This window comes from Sminthopsis crassicaudata, chromosome 1, assembly GCF_048593235.1.
Source record: "Sminthopsis crassicaudata isolate SCR6 chromosome 1, ASM4859323v1, whole genome shotgun sequence".
In the NCBI taxonomy this organism is placed as follows: domain Eukaryota; kingdom Metazoa; phylum Chordata; class Mammalia; order Dasyuromorphia; family Dasyuridae; genus Sminthopsis; species Sminthopsis crassicaudata.
The window spans coordinates 623,953,070-623,962,720 of record NC_133617.1 but is presented as its reverse complement, the minus strand read 5'-3'; positions in this window follow the sequence as shown (position 1 = coordinate 623,962,720).

Below are 9,651 nucleotides of genomic sequence, written 5' to 3'. Positions count from 1 at the left end.
GTAATCTCACTTCTCTAGGTTCCAAATTAATCATATGTGAAATGAAGGCATTGGATAATTTTTAAGGAGATTCAAGCTCTATTATTCAATGCTTTTCTATTGTTTTGGTTTTTTTTTTTTTTAACATTTTGTTTTTGCTTTATTTTTTTCTGAATTATAGGTGAACAAAAATTTTAACATTAATTTTTTAAAATTTTGAATTTTTAGTTCTGTTCCTCCCTCCTTGCTACCACCCCACCTTAAAAAAAGACCAGCAATGTGATATGGATCATACATGTACAGTCATTTCCATATGATCAGTGAATATACTTCTCCTCAGGTTACCCACCCCTCACAAATCAATATCTAAATCCTCAAAACTAGTTCTGAAAACAGCAGTATGAAAAAAACTTAAAGCTTGAGATAATGCCCTTCCCCACACACATACACACCATGAACACACCCAGTTTTAACATGAAGTTCAAAATTTAAAAATTGGGTAGAAAAATGAGCAAATAGCAAAAAAAAAAAAAAAAAAAAAAATTGAGAGTAGAACTCCCCTATGGCAATAGGGAAAATCAAGACACAAACTCAGAAGACAGTGAAATCCAAACACACAAAAAACCTCAAAGGAAAAAATGTGAATTGGACACATTATCCTACATGAATTCTTGGAAGAGTTAAAAAAATTATTTTCAAAATCAAATAAGGATGATAGAGGGAAATGAAAGCAAAGAAAGAAAATTATTAAAAAACAATTATCAGCTTGGTAAAGGGTGCAGAAAAGTATTGGAGAAAATCACACTTTAAAAAGCAAAATTGGCCAAATGGAAAAACATCACTAAAGAAAATAATTCCTTAAAAATTAGAATTGGGCAATGTAAGCTAATGACTCTAAAAGGACATCAAGACATTAACAAAAACAAGTCCAAAGAAGGAAAAAATAGAAGAAAATGTGAAATTTCTCATTAGAAAAACAACTTACCTGGAAAAGAAATCAAGGAGAGATAATATAAGAATTATTGGCTTACCTAAAAGCCATGATGAAAAAAGAGCCTAGACATCATATTTCAAGAAATTATAAAGGGAGACTAGACTGTTTCACTATCCTAGAAACAGAGGGCAAAATAGAAATTGAAATAATAAATTGATTACCACCTAAAAGAAATTCCAAAATGAAAACTCTGAGGAATATTGTAGCCAATTTCTAGAACTTTCAGGTCAAGGAGAACAATACTTCAAGCAGAACAAAAAGAAACCATTCAAATACAGCTATAATCAGAATTATGCCAGGTTTAGCAGATACCATGTTAAAGGAACTGAAAACTTAGTATATGACATTCCTGAAGGCAATGATTACAACTATGATTACAACTAAGAATAACCTACCCAGTAAAACTGAGTATAATTCTTCAAGGGGAAAAATGGATATTTAATGAAATAGGAATTCAAGCATTCTTAATGAAAAGACCATAGTTTAATATAAAATTTGTCATTCAAATACAAAATTCAAAAAAAGAAGCATAAAAAGATAAACACAAAAGAGAAATTATAAGTAACTAAATAAGTTGAAAGTCCTTAATTTTCAAAATGGAAGATGATATAGTTCTTCTAAGAACTTTATTATTATTAAGGCAGTAAGAAGGATTCTACATAAAAAGAGAGCAGAAAGAGACAAGGTGAATAAATTATATTTGGATGATGTAAAATGGACAAGTAAAAAAGAAGGATGTCCTCAGAGAAAGGAGGAAAGGAAAGGAAGAATAGGGGGAAATATCTCATATAAAAAAGACATGTAAAAAAAACTTTTACAAGTGGAGGAAAAAAAATTTTTTTTCAAATAAATTAGTATTTATTAAGTGACTACTGTTATGTAAAATTAACTTTCCTAGGAACTGGAAATTTTATTTATTCTTATTAATTAAATTAATTTTTACAAAAATTTTATGCATAGGTAATTTTCCAGCATTGACAATTGCAAAGCCTTTTGTTTCAATTTTTCCCCTCCTTCCCCTTCCCCCTTCCCCCAGATTGCAGGTTGACCAATACATGTTAAATATGTTAAAGTATAAGTTAAATACAAAATATGTATACGTGTCCAAACAGTTATTTTGCTGTACTAAAAGAATCAGACTTTGAAATAGTGTACAATTATCCTGTGAAGGAAATCAAAAATGCAGGCAGACAAAAATAGAGGGATTGGGAATTCTATGTAGTGGTTCATAGTCAACTCCCAGAGTCCTTTCACTGGTGTACCTGGTTCAGTTCATTACTGCTCTATTGGAGCTGATTTGGTTCATCTCATTGTTGGAGAGGACCTTGTGCATTACAATTGAGGGACAGACAATTCTTGAATCTCACTAAATTTGTTCAAAGGAAAAAAATATATAAATCTATCTATCTAGTTGTTTATTGTTTCTCTTTCATTTTTAAAAAAGGATTAATGACATCAGGAAGGTGATGTCTTGACTTGCAAATGAATTGGATTTAAGTGAGGCAGGGCTGTGCAATCACCAGCTTCACTCTCTCTTTTGGAGCCATCTGGCAAGATATCAATCAGGATGCTTGGACACACATACTCAATTGGTAATAGAAATGTATCTTACCCAACAGAGAAGAGGGGAAGGAGAAAAGGGATTAAAGAAAGGACAGATAAAAGAAGCCGGTAATTAAAAGAAAAACAGATTTAAAAGAGGAACAGATAAAAACTGAAAGAGAAGGATAAAAAGAAGAAAACAGGATAGAAGGAAATACAATTAATAATCATAATTGTGAAGTGAATGGAATGAATTCATTCATAAAAGAGAAGTAGATAACAGAATGTATTAAAAGTCAGGAACCCACAATATGTTGTTTACAAGAAATACAATTGAAACATAGTGTCACACATAAAGTTAAGGAATTGGAAGATAATTTATTGTGCTTCAGCTAAAGTTAAAAAAAAAAAGGCAAGGGTAGTGATCATGATCTCAGACAAAGCAAAAGCAAAAATAGACCTACTTAAAAAGAATAAGCAGGGAATCTACATTTGCTAAAAAAGGAACCATAGACAATGAAGTAACATCAATACTAAATATATATGCACCAAATGAAAAAGGTGAATCCACCATCAGAGAAGAGGAAATTATTAGAAACTATTTTTCCCAATTATATGTCAATAAATCTGACATTATGAAGTGAAATAGATAAACATTTGCAAAGTTAAAGCTGCCCAGATTAATAAAGGAGGGAAAAGAAATTAAATATGCCATAAATAAGTTCCCTAAGGAAAAAATCTCTAGGCCCAGATAGACTTACAACAGAATTCTACTAAACATTTAAGGAACAATTAATCCCAATACTATAGAAACTATTTAAAAAAAAAAAGGTAAATAAGAGTCCTACCAAATTCTTTTTATGACACACATTTTTGAGACCCAAAGCAGGGAGGACAAAAATAGAGAAAGACCAATTTCCTTAATGAATATTGATGCAAAAATTTAAAATAAATTCGAGCAAGGAGATTACAAAATCATACATTATGACCATGCGGGACTTATACCAGGAATGCGAGGTTGGTTCGATATTAGAAACCATATCAATTGATCATATCAATAATAAAAATAACAATAATCATATGATTATATCAAGAGATGTAGAAAATGTGACAAAATATAATCCTTATTTCTATTAAAAACAATATAAAGCATAGGAACATGGAATTTTTCTTAAAATGATAAACAGTATCTATCTAAAACTATGAACAAGCATTTTATGTAATGGAGGAAAACTTGAAGTTTTCCCAACAAAATCAATGGTGAAGCAATGATATTCATTATCACCACTATTATCCGGTAATTTACTAGAAATGCTAGGTATAGCAAGCAATAAAAGAAGAAAAAAGAAATTAAAGGATTTTGTGTAGATAATGAAGAAACTACTCTTTGTAGATGATATGGTATACTTGGAAAATTCTAAAAAATAACCCATATGAATGATCAGTATTTCTATATATCACAAACAAAATCTAGCAATAAGAGATAAAAAGTCAAATGTCATTTAAAATAACTGTAAGCAATATAAAATATTTCTCAAAGTTTTCTTGCTAAGAAAAACCCAGAAACTATATGAACATAATTACAAAACATTTTTCACACAAATAAAATCAGGCTTAACAATTGGGAAAAGATTAGTTGCTCATGGGCAAGCCAAGCCAACATAATCAAAATGATAATTCTAATTTACTTATTCAGTGTCATACCAATAAAACTCCCCCCCCCCAAAAAAAAGAATAACAAAATTCATTTGGAAGAACAAAAGGTCAAGAATATCAAGGGAATCAATTTAAAAAAATGAAGATAGCAACTATCTCCACTGATTTTTCAGGACAATTAAAAATTTCTGTGGCCAGAAATTCAGATGTAGCTTTTTAGGAATGAACATCTCTATGTTCACTTTGACTGATTTTTAATTATAAATATATAGTATGGGTCTGGTCTCATACTAGAAGTCCTTCCAATTTAGTTTAAGACTTACCTGATTTTATGTTCTGCATATAATTTTTAAAATTTATTTATAATATTATTCCTTGTATTCATTTTTCCAAATTATCCCCCCTCCCTCCACTCCCTCCCCCCAATGACAGGTAATCCCATACATTTTACATGTGTTACAATATAACCTAGATACAATATATGTGTGTAAATACCATTTTCTTGTTGCACATTAAGTATTAGCTTCCGAAGGTATAAGTAACCTGGGTAGATAGACAGTAGTGCTAACAATTTACATTCACTTCCCAGTGTTCCTTCTCTGGGTGTAGTTATTTCTGTCCATCATTGATCAACTGGAAGTGAAAGTTGGATCTTCTTTATATTGAAGATAGTCACTTCCATCAGAATACATCTTCATACAGCATTGAAGTATACAGCGATCTTCTGGTTCTGCTCATTTCACTCAGCATCAGTTGATGTAAGTCTCTCCAAGCCTCTCTGTATTCCTCCTGCTGGTCATTTCTTACAGAGCAATAATATTCCATAACCTTCATATACCATAATTTACCCAACCATTCTCCAATTGATGGACATCCATTCATCTTCCAGTTTCTAGCTACAACAAAAAGAGCTGCCACAAACATTCTGGCACATACAGGTCCCTTTCCGCTCTTTAGTATTTCCTTAGGATATAATCCCAATAGCAGCAACTGCATATAATTTTTGAGAATCTAAGATGACTTCTACACTGATGAGGGACCAGTGTAAGGTTAAATAATTTAGAGTTAGAAAAGACTTTAAAGATGATTTAGTCCAAATTCCTTATTCTACAGGGAAAACTCTCCAGACCTTGAGGCCTTTAGAAATAAAGTCTAACTAATAAGTAGAGAAACTATGATTTGGACCCTATTCCTCTGCCTTTAAATCTTAAATCTTTAGATTTTTCTCCACTATACTGTGGCTAGACCCAATTTTTTATGTGTTCATTTTTACTACCTTTCATTTGACATCTACAAATACTTGCTGTACCTCCCCAACAAATATATCTGGTTTAAGAGAGATATCATTGCATGGTAGAAACTGTGCTGAACTCAGAAATCAGAAAATTCAAACTTTATGTCTGACCTCTGGCATCTGCTAGTGGTATGTTCCTAGATAAGTCACTTAAAACTTTCAGACCCGGTTATTTTGAAGGTTCTTTCATTCTCTCAAATGAGAGAACTTATGTAAAATGCTTTGCAATTCTTAAAGAGTTGTATAAATGTGAGTTATTATTGCTGTCCCAACTACTCATCTATTATTTCTTCCCTCCTTTTTTCATTTATTATTTACTGATTTTTCATATTCTTTTTACATTTTGCGGTAAATTCCTTTCCTCCCTCTTGCCCATCCCCCAACCCATTGAGAAGGTAAGCAATCATCAATTATACATACAAAACATATTGCCATACTAGGTACACAGACAAAAAAAAAAGCAAGAAAAATATATGCTTTAATTTGTACTAGGAATTCAGTTCTTTTTCTGGAGGTAATATTTTTCATAAGTCCTTTGGAATTGTCTTAGATCGTTGTCTTGATCAAAGTAGCCAATTCTTTCATAGATGATCATCATTACAGTTCTTCTAGTTCTCCTGGTTCTTTTCACTTCACTCTGCATAAAAGTCTTCCCAGATTTCTCTGAAACCATTCTGGCAGGAGTGTTAACCAATCTTTTTCCAATCATCCCCACTCCTCAGAGAGGACACTTCCTCTAAATTGAGTCCTTAATCTCAGGAGGTGGGGTAAGTATGGTCTCTGAACTTAAAGAAAATAAGTTCCCCACTAATGTTTAACTGAAATGTCATATTTCCTTCAATTATCTGGAAAATCTTTACCATCTACTGTCCCAATCTACTGCTCTTTCCATTCGTAGCATGCTGCCCCTCTTTTTTATTCTAGCTTTCTGTGCTGTCTGGGAGAAGCACTATAGCAAATACTTGCTATCAATCATGTATTTTCTTCTAATCCCATTGTCTTTTCACTTGCTATCCCCCATGCTAGAGTGCCTTCTCTCTTTCTCTCTAAAATCTATCTCTCAGTTTTAGATTCAACTCAAAAATTACCTTTCCCTCATCTTCCCATTCAATGCCCTCACTGGAATATTATCTTCCATTTTACTGAATATATCTTGTATTATTGCACATTGCCTTCCCATTAGAATTAGGTTCTTGAAGACAGGGATGCTGTTTTTGCCTTTCTTGATATCCCAAGCACTTAGTCCCTTGCCTGGTATATAGTAAGTATTTGATAAGGGCTGGTTGATTGACTGATTGCCAGTCTCCAAGGAGAGGGCTTCCTTAATCTCTCAGCACTTCTCTGAGAGCAATGCCTTATACTGCTTTCTGAACACCAAGGAATCCCTTTCTGGTTGGGGAGGGAATGGTTGTTTTCCTTATAGTGTAACATTCCACTTGAAATAGATCCACCAGGGCTGTTCTCATCTGCAAAGGATGGGGAGAGTTGTAAATGAACACAGCAACAAACGCCTACAGCACTAACTGGTGTAGTGAATACAACTTGATACTTTTCTCTTTAATCTGAATTTGGTCAATTGCCTTCCCTTCTTCCTTCCCATTCAGTACATTTACATTCTGAAATCATTTTAAAAACACTATTTGCATCTCTTTTAATTTTTGTATTTCTGTCTAACATTTGTATGGTATACTTCACAATTTTTCGAACATGCTTTGAAACTGTACCAGACCTGGATTTATAATCAGAAAGTTCTGAGTTCAAATCCTGCAGCAGAACCTTATCTTTATTTTGCCTTGATTTCAATCATCTGTAAAATGGGAATAATAATAGCATATATTTCACAAGGACGTTGAGTGGATTAAATGAAATAATATATGTAAGTTGCTTTACAAATTCTAATATATATGCTAAATATTATCATTTCCTCCTGTTTCAAATACTGCTTCTCCAATAAAACATTTTTCTAAGCCTTCTTTAGTTGTAGACAAATACAGAGACACATCAATGAAGAGTAAGCAAGGGAGTGCCAGGAAGACAGTAGGGACACACCTACTATAGATTCAGCACCTGTCACAGCTGAAAATCTGTAGTGTGGTATGATGCCTTGAGGCATTCAAGAGGTTAAACCAGTATGTTGAGTCTCAAAGAGGAGAGACTCTTGGATGTCTCATGGGAGTATCACTGACAACTCCCTGAAAACTTTTCTCTCACTCTACTCAGCCTCTGGTTCAATTTATTGTTGCCCTTTCTTCTGAAGAGGACAAAAATTACTCTGGCTCACTAGTCATAAGTCAAAGAGAATGAAAGGGATACCTGGAAAATAAGTTGTGGAGAGCACAGTAATATGGTCAGTCTCCAAGAACCTTAATAAATACTAGTTTTAGAATGAGGAGAGAAATGAAAAGCTTATATACCAATTCTGGACAATAATACAATTGTGTCGAGGTTCATAATAGCTATCGGGAGCTAATATTATAATTAAGTGTCAAGGGAATAGTTCAGACATCAAGTTCTGTGAGCTATACCTGTGAATTCACTGATATAAGAAATTTCTGATGAAGAAATGGCTAATTGGCAACTATCCTGCTGCTTAGAGTCTTAGAGAACAGACAAGGCATTGAGAAATAAAACAAGTTGACCAAAGTCCTAGATTCAGTATGTGTCAGAGACAGGAATCAAATCTAGGTCTTCTTGTCTTCAAGGGCAAGTTTCTATCCATTGGTTCTTGCTTGCTGTTACTAAGCCCTGCTTTTTTTTTTTTTTTTTAACTAGATCTATCTGTGATTTTATTGTTCTAGGCAACTCCCAATGAGGAAATTCCCAATTTATAGTCTTACTTCTGGCTTTCCTGCCTCTAAAGCCAGCTCTCTTTCCACTCTATCACCCTGAACCTTATTAAGTCCTTTATAGTTACTAATCCTCAAAAAAACACAGCTTACTGGCATATGTGAATCCTGGATATACTCATATGGCAAAATCTAAAGTTTCATGTTTTAGACTCTGACTAGCACCACACTAAATCAAATTGTCTTATGCCTCACCCACAGATCATTTAATCTCCACTAGCCTTTAGATAATCTACAAAACTGGAGGTGGAGTGGAAAGGGCTTCATATATAAACCTGACTAAATGCCTCCTCTCTGAGGAGCAGTGCAGCTTACTCCTAAGAGACACATCATCAAAAAATTAGCCCAAAAATGATTATTTTTTTTGGTCATAGCAACCAATGAAACAGAAAACAATGTAAATGCCCTAAGTTATTTATGGCCTCTTCTCATTTCTTCATTAATAGCAGTGAAAAGGAGGGTTAGGGTGTTAAGCATTACATAATTCTCTATGTTTTCAACTTGTCAGCTTCACCTAAAGACCCACAGACTCACATGTTGTTGGAGAAATTGAACCACATCCCTTTTGATATTTTTGGTATAAATAAACCAGAAGACATCAACAAAATATAGCTAAATTAAAAGGTGGCTGTCAGGTTCTCCTCAGAGAGGGAAATGAAGGAGTTGGTTTTACCAATAGGCCAAAGGCAACAAGAAACATCATTTCTTGGGACACTTAGTCCCTTCCTCTTCAAATTTATACTTACAATGAACATAAACAAAAAGGCTACTAAGAGGAGAGAAGTCATTCATACACCAATGTTTACTACAGAGAATAAAAAGATAGAGTCTATAAAAACTTGACAAATCTTGAAAACTTATAGATTTTTATTTTGTTGGGCCAATATTTCAATGTGGCTAAGTGGCTTAGTGGTTAGAGCATTTAGCTCAGATTCAGGAAGACTCATCTTTTTGAGTTCCAGTCTGACCCCAAAAACTTTCTATCTGTGTGATCTTGGCCAAATCACTTTTTTTTAATTTGTAAAATGAGCTGAAGAAGGAAATGGCAAACTGCTCCAAAGTCTTTGCCAAGAAAACTCCAAATGGGATCACAAAAGGTTAAACATGACTAAAATGACTGAACAACAACAAAAGAATAACTTTATTACAATGTTGGCTTGGGAGTAGATGTTGAAAAATATGTTGCAAAATGTGGTTTTGAATCATGAAATAAAAGCAGATAAAGGTTTATAGATTCCTTAGAAGCCACAAGCCCCTTTAAATTTTTCTTTTGATATCAATTTAACAATCACCAGCATACATAAACATTTCAATATATGGCAAAAGAAAGAAAGAAGATC